The sequence below is a fragment of the Schistocerca americana genome, chromosome 4 (assembly GCF_021461395.2).
Source record: "Schistocerca americana isolate TAMUIC-IGC-003095 chromosome 4, iqSchAmer2.1, whole genome shotgun sequence".
Lineage (NCBI taxonomy): Eukaryota > Metazoa > Arthropoda > Insecta > Orthoptera > Acrididae > Schistocerca > Schistocerca americana.
In genome coordinates, this window is record NC_060122.1 from 212783470 (window position 1) to 212795970 (window position 12501).

A 12501-nucleotide genomic window follows, 5' to 3' on the forward strand; every position below is an offset into this window, starting at 1 on the left:
CACTTTTCGCACCGTACAAATATCGTGTCTAAATAATTTTGCAATTAGTTTTCATCGTGTGCTGACTGTATTAGGCAGCAAATGGTAGCATCATCTGCAAACCATCACTAGAGGTGCTCAGATTGTCTCCTAAATCGTAGATTAGGAACGACAGAGGACCTATAACACTTTCTTAGCGAACGTCTAATATTATTTCTTTTTTATTCGATGATTTTCCGTCGATTATCACGTATTGTGACGTTTCTGAGAGACAACCATGAACCCAGTCGTACAGCTGGGACGATACTCTATTGGCACGCAAAAATCTGATCAGCATAGAATAAAATGGATTATCGCGAGAACATCCATACTTGAGCAATCCTAAACACTTACTGTCAGAAAAATCCAATGGTAGAACTAAGGTATGGTGGTTGCAAACCCACTGAAAGTTTCACTTTCTTATCGGCCCGTTCTCATTAACAATGTCTTTCCTATACGCGACGCACTTCTCCATAGTGGGCATTACGCACTACGTGATGCACGGAAACCTCTGTCCGGATAGTTTCTCTACAGTCTTCACAACATAGCGGAGCCATCTCGACTCGCACGCTCTCGGGTACGGAGATGTGACCTCCAAGAGCCCGCGGCAGAGTGCCAGCATTTTGGAATCGTCCTTTTCTGACCATAAAAAACGGAAGGTCTAAGAGGAATACAAAGAAGCCTGGGATATTCGCACCGAGTACTCGTCGGCGACGACGAATAATACATCTTCACTTTACCTTCAGTTATGCACGACTCTGAAAGTAATAATGTGTGGTGCTATTTTTGTCTTCGAATTAGTTACGTTTTTGGTACCTCAGCATATAGCACATGCACAGTCAGTAGAGACTCGGAGTTTCGTTTAATTTAGCACTGTACATTGCGTTTACTGACAGATTCACCATTTTTTAAGTATGTTCATACAATAGCTCCATATTTAGCAATCGTATACAATCGCTCGCTCGATGGTAAATATCCGTACCAAAAGATTGGCATGTTGCGCAGGCCACATAATATTCGAGAAAGCAAATGGGAGTGATCTAATGAATTACAGAATCAGATCACTGACGTCGATCTGCATTAGGATTTTGGAACACATACAGTGTTCGAACATTATGAACTGCTTTAAAGAAAACGATTTATTGACAAAAAACCAACACAGTTTCAGAAAATAATGATCTTGTGAAACACAACTAGCTCTTTGTTCGCATGAAGTAATGAGCGCCATGTATTTCTATATTTCCAGAAGGCTTTTGACACCGTTCCGTTGGTTTATTGTGTACAGCACACAAGAAGTGAGCAAACTAGGGAGATATTAAATTAATAAATGCGATTCATCTTTGACCAGAAGTATTAAGAAGTCTAAAGTAATGAATGCAAAGTTCGTTCTCTGAAAATGAACAATTGGCAGGCTGTTGTCAATGAGGCCGTGATCAAGTTTGATTTTGTTGTGAGATTTATCACGTGTGAAATGACACAGTTCCAGATACTTGAGTGGTCACGTACTGATATGATTTTATGTATATAAACTGAAGCGGTGAGTGAAAATTCGGGTTTCATTCTGGATCCCCCAATGACGTTCGATGCCGAGATACTATTGCAGAACATGGAGAGCCTTGGCAATTCTGTTAGTGTGTAAGGGGGAATTCAAAGGAGACTGGGGCGACAGTGAGAATCTGGATCGGGAAGGGAGGCGTGTCAGGGTAATCCGTGTAGTTGAGTGAACCGCTGTGCCAAAGTGCTTAGTGGCTAACGCACCTCACTAGTAAGCAGGAGACCTGGGCTCGATTCCCGACGTTGGTGCAAATTTTCACTAAGCGCTACATTTACGTACATAAAAAATTTTCACATGTATTTCCGAATGCTGGTGAACAGAAACGAAATATAAATAAAACTGTACTCTTCATTTAAAGTTACATTAATGAAATCTTTCAGTCGTACCAAAGCATTGCATATTCCTGGCACCAAAGTCTTATTGCACTTCAAAGAGGTATACTGAAGCGTGAACAATGGAAAATCCAAGTTGGAATAATGACAATATTATGGAAAGTGTAGATTGCTACTCACCATACATTGGAATTAACACACACACACACACACACACACACACACACACACACACACACACACACACACACACACTTCGGCTGAAGGCCTTTTCGGCCGAAAGCTTATTTGTTGTGCCTATCTGCGACTTAACCTGTCCACTGTAAGTTGAGTATCCTTTTCCTATTATTATCATTATTTCTTGTTTGATGTAAAACCAGTAGACACGCAAGTCACTTCCGCCAGCCCGCGTTTGTCCAATTTGTGGCACTAATGTGGTCTCCTGTAAGCGCTTCCGACCAGTAAATATATTCCAGAAAGAAATTTTCACTCTGCAATGATATGAAACTTCCTGGCAAATTAAAACTGAGCGGGACCGAGACTCTTGCCCGCGAAAGGCTAAGGTCCCGATTTCAAGTCCGTGCCTGTCCGGCACACAGTTTTAATCTGCCAGGAAGTTTCAGTAAATCTGTTGCTCCAGAAAACATTGTCGGGCAGTGGTGGCCAGCAATGTTTTAGTACATGTGGCTGCAATTCGTGTGGCCGCGATGTTGCTGGACAACAGTGTCAGTATATATTGTCGACAGTAAGCAGTTTTTATGCCCCGTGTAAACGCACGTTCACCAAATACGTTGCGAATGTGTTTCTCTCTTTCTCGATCTCCACATCACGTGACCGGAGTGATTTACTTCGAACTGTTCAAATGGCTTTGATCACTATGGGACTTAACATCTGAGGTCGTCAATCCCCTAGAACTTAGAACTACTTAAACCTAACTAATCTGAGGATATCACTAACATCCATGCCCTAGGCAGGATTCGCACCTGCATCCGTAGCGGTCGCGCTGTTCCAGACTACAGCGCCTAGAACTGCTCGGTCACCCCGGCCGGCAGTGATTAACTGTCACAGCTTCAACTCTTCTTTGTTGCTCGATGATACTGGTGTCGTTACGCTGTCATGGGACATATTTTGTGAACTGAAGGTTGTGCATTGTTGAAGCTCATGTTCGTACTCCTTAATTTAAGATAGCGCGTTAAATTCTCCGTGAACGTTTCCCGCTCTTAGGTGTTCCTGTAAAAAGTAGTGTTAAAGAGTTCATTGGCAAGTTTGCGGTGCAGTGGCGATGTCTTCGATTCCAAACGGAACATTAGCCTTAAGTTCGAACACCTGATGCAGCTAAAGACATTTTACAGAAAATTACTGCTCGTCTGGAACCTAGCTTTCTGCCAGCTTTCGCAATACACAGGTGTTAACCTACATCATGCCATTCTGTAGTAAGTCGTTATCCCTGAAAACTTTCCTGATTCGTGTGTACAGGCATTAGGTCCAGTTGAAAAAGAAAAGAGATCGCTCAGTAAGTTCGTTATGTATTTTGCGAGTTGATGTAGCTTGGCTTCTGCCTGTTCGTGTAGGGTAAAGCGCAGCGCGTTAGCTTGACAGACTGCAAGGTGTGCCAGATCCACATCGAATTCGCGCAGATAAATAACGACCGTGACTGGTGCGCCAGGTAGCCTAAACGCGGCTTCGTTTAGACAAATGCTGGTTTAGTCACAAATTTCCGCCCAAGAAAATAAGATACACAGTGTTAAATAAGATTAGACACAGAACAAAGTTTAAGTAATTCTCTTATACGTGGCGCACACGACTTCCCTCCCTTGAGTAACGGATTGCTGCAACGACAGGAAGGGCGTCGAGCCGCGAAGTTTAATAAAACAAAATTTCCAGAACTAGAGGACAGCGGAGCCCGTAGTACACAGGATAACCGCCAACGAAAAGAGGAATAATTCACCTTTCTGAACAACTGAAAAGCCAAACTAGTTACTGCTGGTCCATTGAAAACCCTCACAAAAAAATGGTTCAAATGGCTCTGAGCACTATGGGACTTAACAGCTATGGTCATCAGTCCCCTAGAACTTAGAACTATTTAAACCTAACTAACCTAAGGACAGCACACAACACCCAGCCATCACGAGGCAGAGAAAATCCCTGACCCCGCCGGGAATCGAACCCGGGAACCCGGGCGTGGGAAGCGAGAACGCTACCGCACGACCTCGAGATGCGGGCCCCTCACACTGTGTGTGAAATTCATCTCCATGACAAAAAAATTCATGTTTGTTTGTGAGTTTCTGTTGTCGGCTGCATGTTCTTTGATACCTTCGTCAGTATACGTTTATCTTAAATTTTTCGAGAAATCCCGCTCGCGCGAAGATTTGTCTGGACCTCGTACGCCAGCCTTGTTTGCTTTTGTTTTTTATCTGTGCGGATATCGAAAAGGAAATAACCCTGAAACGTTAGAGCAACTGAAGGAAAACGTACGCCGGAGCATAGAGAATCGACGTTATAGTTCTCTGTGAAGTGAGTTCGAATGTGATTCCACGCGTGCAAACATGCGTACAACTGCAGGGCGGTAGTTCTTCGTTGTAATTTTCGTAAGTATTTCCTGATTTTAAGTAAAATGTTTTCTGTGATGGAGTTTGCGAGGTGGTGTTGACTGAACGAGGACTCAACCGACGTACTTTTAGAGGTGGTAACATGGGCGAAAACAGGAGAAGTGTCTATTACACATGGGCTCCATAATGCGTACAGTTAGAGCACTTGCTCATTATACCGGGTGATCAAAAAGTCAGTATAAATTTGAAAACTGAATAAATCACGAAATGATGTTGATAGAGAGGTAAAAATTGACACACATGCTTGGAATGACATTGGATTGTATTGGAACAAAAAACAAAAGTTCAAAAAAATGTCCGACAGAGGGCGCTTCATCCCATCAGAATAGCAATAATTAGCATAACAAAGTAAGACAAAGCAAAGATGATGATCTTTACAGGAAATGCTCAATATGTCCACCATCATTCCTCAACAATAACTGTAGTCGATGAATAATGTTGTGAACAGCACTGTAAAGCATGTCCGGAGTTATGGTGAGACATTGGCGTCGGATATTGTCTTTCAGCATCCCTAGAGATGTCGGTCGATCACGATACACTTGCGACTTCAGGTAACCCCAAAGCCAATAATCGCACGGAGGGCCTGCGAGGCCAAGCATGACGAAAGTGGCGGCTGAGAACACGATCATCACCAAACAACGCGCGCAAGAGATCTTTCACGCGTCTAGCAATTTTTTTTTTTGGCTGTAATAAAACTCCATCTCATTCCAAGCATGTGTGTTACTTTTTACCTCTCTATCTACATTATTCAGTGGTTTATTAAGTTTTCAAATTTAAACTGACTTTTTGATCACCCGGTATATAATACATCGAGATCTCCGGAGGGAACGTGGTGGGGTGCAAGATTTCAGTGTAACATGTAGTTGCAGGCTTTTAGAGCAGTTCCTGACCTCTTACTGAAGTGCGCACTCGTTTCGGTTTGCTAGTGAAAATAGCGGTGTCGTCACTTTTGTCACCGGACGAGTTCTCCTTAAGGGGTCCAGTGTATAGTAGTGACACAGCACTTCTTCGAGGCCGTTTTCCTGGACAGCAGCGCACGGGTTATTCCTGGAGGTCTATACAAACCCTCAGACCGGTAGCGTCCTCGTTCCACAAACTAGATTTTAGCGCATCGTTATGCAACGCCTGCAGGATGTTCGCTTCCCTTCACCGCTTGAAGTGTGTCACTCGGCAGCTGCACGGCGGCACATATCGCTGATACACGGCGGCGTGGGAATCACTTCGGAGGTGGGTGGGCGTCAGAGATTGTGCCGCAGATGACGCCACACATGGGACCACTCAGCCGACAGCGCTCCCCCTTCAAACGACTGTGCGTTGATGGAAATCTAAGGTTACCCACATTTTCACTTTAAAAAGAGATTTCTGAAGGAGTAATTTGGTCCGTAGAACGCTGCGGTTACCGTGTAAGTTATACCCACTTACAGTACCTTATTTTATCCCTGTGCCACTGTAATTTGGAATCTGTTTGTAGTATAGAAAATCAAAACAATAAAGTTTGTCGGTCTTTTTTTCCTTTTTCGACACATTTCGAGGGCTTAAACATTGTTCTTCAGACGTATCAGTGGGTTCCTCGCGTATTCTCTTCTCCTACGCTTCATTTTAAAGATTTTCTAGCAAAAGACCATGTAGCTCATTACACGTAGACATTTGTGTTTTCGTGGTAAGTAGTCTACTGCCTTTCACAGTGAACATAAAGAATGTTCCATAATTCCCAATTGCAGTCTGAAATAGCTTGTAGCGGTGACGCAGTAGGTACCATACTTAAGTGACGCTCACATCCGGAAACGAGCATTTTTACCACAGAAGAAAATAACGTTTTCCCTCTGCTAGTGTTAGTAATTTATGTGGTGTCGGCAATTTTTGCTTCATTAAGGATCTAACTTACCGGGTTAATAATGTCAGATCTAAGATAACCGCTTTCCGCTCTATGGTTCTCCTTCCAGCGCTATCGGCATTTCGTTTCACTATAACGCATTCGTTAGTTGGCTGCAAGTGTGACTGTCTCAGTAGTTCATTGTAGTCGTTAGAGAGCAGTTGCGACAGTGTGATGTAATTACTTGGTACACAGGTCTCTATTCCAAATTGCGTACAGTACTTCCCCTGCGACCTCTAATGATGGAACTCGAGTAGGTATTGTTTCTGATACGTATGGTGTTAATTTCGTCGGGTCTTCGGCTTTGCAATTGCACTGTGGCGAGTTAACGTGACAAAGGAAATTTCATGAAAAGGAATAGTAATACCAGTATATGAGTTCGATGCTGGTTCAAAAATGGTTCGAATGGCTCTGAGCACTATGCGACTTACCTTCTTAGGTCATCAGTCGCCTACAACTTAGAACTAATTAAACCTAACTAACTTAAGAACATCACACACATCCGTGCCCGAGGCAGGATTCGAACCTGCGACCGTAGCGGCCGCTCGTCTCCAGACTGTAGCGCCTAGAACTGCACGGCCACTCCGGCCGGCTTCGATGCTGGGATAGCAGACCCTGTAACGGCTTGTGCTGGCGGAAGGTAAAAAAGTACGCGCTTGCTTACCCAAAGTGATTTTACGCATTTACGCAGGCGTGTGCGGTGGCGCTCGACACGTAAGTGGCTGGTTCAAATGCTGGCGGTGGAAGAAATTTTCACCGCCAGTGTTTGTCGTGCAAGAGGAGAAGATTTGACGTACAGTACCTAATAGCCAGATGTGACTCCAATGTAACTGATTGAATTACATTCTCCCACAGACCCGTTGGGTGTGTGAGCATGTGAAACCGTCTACCGGTGAACCCTCCATCGGATGCGAGCATTAAAGCTCGACGGCCCGCTTGGTGCCATTCCAGAGAAATAAGCGGTATTTCTGCACGTGGCTTCCACACACACACACACACACACACACACACACACACACACAGTGCGCTGTAGAAGTTCATCGATCATCCAAACGATACAGATGCACACTGAAAAATGAAATGAATGTGTGGCGTTGTTGGCCGGGTCGCCCCATCCGGTGAAGTTCGGGCGCCGAGTGCAAGTCCTATTTCAGTCGACGCCACATTGGGTGACTTGCGTGCCAGTGATGAGTGAGGATGAAATGATGATAACACAACACCCAGTCCACGAGCGGAGAAAATTTCCAACCGGGCCGGGAACTGAACCCGGGCCCGCTGCTTGGGAGGCAAGCACGTAACCACTCAGCTAAGCAGGCGGACAGATGCACACCTGATGCAGCATAACAGGTTGGAGGAAGGCAAGGGCATACTATCTCGTGTAGGATCTCGTCCAGGATGACAAAGCGGGAGTCTAGCTTCTTGTGTCGTACGCTTAGCTTCCCAAGTATGGGACTCACTTTGAAGCAGTGCTACTACATCTCAGAAAACCGATAAGAGTGTGTTAATTGATTAAATGCCTTGTGGATTGCTGTTGTCTGCGTGGATTCATTTCTGTTAAGACGTGGTATTGCTAAATTTGATCCTAAGATTGTAGGACTGAGCTTAGTTACTCATAATTTTACCTAATGTTATTTACGACGTGCTCTTCTTAAGTTTTCGCAAACGGCCATTGGGTGCCGCTGTTACGTACGTTAATGTTGGTGCTGTTCTTATACAATAGCAGCTCATAAATTGCCTGCGAACTTGGTTTATAGTGAGTGTTTAAAAGCAAGACTGTGTTGTTAAACTTTTCACAAAATTTTCGTTGGATAATTTGTTTACTGTTCTCGTAAATACGTAACAGCTGTGCGTCGAATAACTTCGCTCAGCTTCTGGTAATGAAGCACTATCAAAAAAGAGTACTTAAAATAATTGGTCTCCAGTCTTTCGTCATGATTGAGCCCTTGTCAGCGACAACCCACAAAAGATGTCACCTCGTCGATGCTGTGAGCAACGTAATCGCGACGGGATCTACATCTCATTCGCCGCGAGATGAAGGTATCCTAGGGCATATCGAAGACAGAACATCATTTGATTTTTCATGAACCTGTAAACAAAGGACCCCGCACAATGTAGCCAAACCAAATCTCTAAAACAGGACCGTGTCAGCTGAAAACTTAAGACTACATTATTTCTTCACAGAAGACGAAACTTGAATGTCAGTACGAATCGGAAACTAATCTCTGTTGGAGTGCCCAAAAACAAAGCTATAGCAACAAAAAGTGGTCCGTTCACGAGGAGCTTCCAAGAATTGAATCGCTTGTTCTTTAGTAACGTGTCGCGACCATTTCTTTAGAGGATCGAGGAACTGTTAATACGGGATCGTATTTTTTTTTTTCTTCTCAAGGCATACGTGAAATTAGGAAAACAACTGAAAACGCCGCGTCACTCTTAATATTGCCAATACCAGCTGACACACAGGACATAAAAAGTTAACTATTTGACCGAAAAAACACGGAATTTGTGTCATTGCTCGTATTCACCGTAAGAGTACTGTTTCTTCCTTAATGTTAAATATGTGTGGGCAGCCACTTGCATGCCCTCAGGAGGTTGTTGAATCCTTCTAAAACCATGTTTTGGAGTTAAAAATATCAGAGCACAAAATACGTTTCCAGTATTAGTTTGAACGCATGCAGAAGTGTCTAAAGGCAAACATCGTGAAACAGCAGTAAAACGATTTGGCAAAAAAAAATTTTTTTTCCTGTAAACAGTTCATTGGCGATCCTCTCAACATGGCGCAGCCTCAGGAGTGATTGAAGATATGGAAGCGGTTCGAGGGATAGGATTAGCTTGGTTTTCGGACAAAGTAATTTGTTGTTTGATTTTGGTTGTAATCTACAGGAAAATGGCAGAAAATATTAAAAGAAACGTCGCTACACATCACAGACGGAATTGTATGACGGTGATAGGGAACTGAAACGATTGTGGCGTGGTTATTTGCCCTAAGTTCCCGTACCACCAGTACCCAAAATACGGATCAGCACACCTTAGATTATTCTTTCTGTCACTACACACACACCACCACTTCAATAAGCCAGTTATAGAAGTCCAGTTGTGTTAAGCAAAATGTTACCATTAAATTTTTATTACAATTTTTTTTAGAAGTTTGTTATCTCAAACACTCACACTGACAGGACGACCAAAAGGTGTTACAAAAAAGTGTAATGATGAGCTTTAGTTAAAGCTACTTTTATTCAGAAGGTATTCTTAACCTAACGATAACATATAAGCTTTCTGCGAAATACACTTGAAAAACTACTGTTTCACCGTTTGGTCATTGTTACATTTGATTCTGGATCAATACTCATATTTCTTCTCAGTTTTTAGTGCGGAAACCACAGCCATCACGATTTATCCTAGTGTACGAATCTGTTAGTTCACCAAAGTGGAAATGTTTGGATGGGCCGATTTAAATAAAGAGCCAAAAGAAGAGTTAAAAACTCTAGCGCACACGTTTCCATTCCCGAGAGAACGTGTAGGGCAAGAGTGGGAATTTGTGAAGGGTGATACGTGGGCCCTTCCCTTGACCTTCGCAGAGTTAGTGTCCTCTTATTTTAGATGACCGTGATAGGATCAAAATAGTGAATAAGGCTCAAGCACGTGAGCTGCTTGTGCACCTCTCTTCGTACTAGCGGAGGGAAGTGGAAGAAGCGAGACTAAAAAGTGGCCGCTGGTGTAAGAGTTGCTTGTTGAAGGCGCTGTTCAGCCCTCACCCGGCATTGAACACAGGCGGTGACTGCGAAGCGTCAGACAGAGGACTGGATTTCCCCGCGCGTGTCAGGCAGTGGACATGGTGGGCGCCGCTTGCGTCACTCGCGGGTTCGATTACCGGCGCCTAGCTAGCTGTAGCCGCCGTCGCGTGCAGCTGTTATCGCAGCCGCCATCGGCACCGGGCCCTTTCCCACTGGAACTGGAAGTTTCCACTCCGCGGAGGGCCCGTCTGGAAGCGGCATTGCCAGCGCGCAGCTGCACTCGCATTCGGCGAACCGCTGCCCCTCTGTTCTCTGGTCGGGAGGGGCGTCGCAGCGGCAACGGTCGTAAACCCAGCCGCCCAGGCGCTCGCTGTCTCCAAGCGCTGGTGCCTGGAAATTCTAACGTCCTCAAGCCGCTTCTACACGAGCAGTTTTCCTGTCTCAGTCGTTTACTCGTGGCCAGCGAGTCTATTGCATTGCACTACACTGCATCTGGCGTATTTTCAGTGGTCGCTTTTCTTTAAATGTTGGCGTCCAAATTGCGTTCGTTGTAAAAGCTATGTGCTGTGCAGTATAACATAAGTAATCTAATAAGGGTTCAAATGGCTCTGAGCACTATGGGACTTAACTGCTGAGGTCATCACTCCCCTAGAACATAAAACTACTTAAACCTAACTAACCTAAGGACATAACACACATCCATGCCCGAGGCAGGATTCGAACCTGTGACCGTAGCGGTCGCGCGGTTCCAGACTGTAGCGACTCGAACCGCTCGGCCACTCCGGCCGGCAATCTTATAAGGGACCCTCATCGTAGTAATGTAGTAATAGAATTAAGAAACGAACAGATACGGTAGAGAGTATTAGTAACCAAAGGGAAATTCAGGGTGGTTACTCTTGACAGAGGCCATTCGTGGATTCATCTCACTACTGAGAACTGACCGAAAGGAATTCGTGTCGTACAAATTTTTCAGAGCATCAGCATGCATATATAAACACATTAAACAGCCCAGAATGAATTTTCACTCTCAGCGGAGTTTATGGTGAAATGAATCATGCAGGCTTTGCAACGCAAGCAAAGCAAAAAATAAAACAAATATTAAGAGTGCACTTAAATAAAGGTTGTTGTTGTTGTTGTTGTTGTTGTTGTGGTCTTCAGTCCTGAGACTGGTTTGATGCAGCTCTGCATGCTACTCTATCCTGTGCAAGCTTCTTCATCTCCCAGTACTTACTGCAACCTACATCCTTCTGAATCTGCTTAGTGTATTTATCTCTTGGTCTCCCTCTACGATTTTTACCCTCCACACTGCCCCCCAATGCTAAATTTGTGATCCCTTGATGCCTCAAAACATGTCCTACCAACCGATCCCTTCTTCTAGTCAAGTTGTGCCACAAGATCCTCTTCTCCCCAATTCTATTCAATACCTCGTCATTAGTTACGTGATCTACCCATCCAATCTTTAACATTTTTCTGTAGCACCACATTTCGAAAGCTTCTATTCTCTTCTTGTCTAAACTATTTATCGTCCACGTTTCACTTCCATACATGGCTACACTCCATACAAATACTTTCAGAAAATAAAGATTAAGGAAGCGCAACTGTCCGGAATTCATAACTAGAAAAAGACCAACAAAACAGGTTAACTTCCAGTGTTTGCACACGTCGCTACAGTCTCATATTTTGCGCATATGTACTTCAACGAATGCTCGGGATTTTTACAGCACTACCCTCGACACAGTCAATTGGTCATCGAAGGTCACTCACCCACTAGCGACGTGTTTGGCTGTTAACTGATACGTAGACAAGTGACGCGCAGCCTAATCAATTTTGACCAGAAAGTCGTTAGTGTAAAACGAGCTTTATGTGCTATACTAGTCAAATAGATGGCATTTCTTTAATTCTATTCAAGTCAGTGCCTGTCACACAAAGTTCCTTAAGCAGCGGCCTCTGATCAACGTCACGAGCCGACCGCTGTGGCCGTGCGGTTCTAGGTGCTAGTCTGGAGCCGCGTGACCGCTACGGTCGCAGGTTCGAATCCTGCCTCGGGCATGGGTCTGTGTGGTGTCCTTAGGTTAGTTAGGTTTAAGTAGTTCTAGGTTCTAGGGGACTGATGACCACAACAGTTAAGTCCCATAGTGCTCAGAGCCATTTGAACCAACGTCACGACTGTTGAAAAGGCGAACACTTTCATCCAGTTACGTTTTGATTCGTTTTATTCTGCCATTTAATGGCTTACAAGCCACTGCATGTGCAATACCGAATGTGGGCTGTATTTTATATACCAAGAGCAGTCAGTCACTGGAGTTGTACTGGTGAAAATAACATATTCTACAGACAGTCCGCCTGCCTACTCCCTTCGTAAGTTTTCAAAATTGTGTAATTA

The 12501-nt window shown here is 44.2% G+C and overlaps 1 protein-coding gene across 3 annotated transcripts in view; it reads left to right on the forward strand.

Annotated features, from left to right (window-relative positions):
* The window catches only part of LOC124612339 (serine/threonine-protein kinase tricornered), a 600632-nt gene that overhangs the window by 422724 nt on the left and 165407 nt on the right, over positions 1-12501 (forward strand). The gene's annotated exons all lie outside the window — the stretch shown is intronic.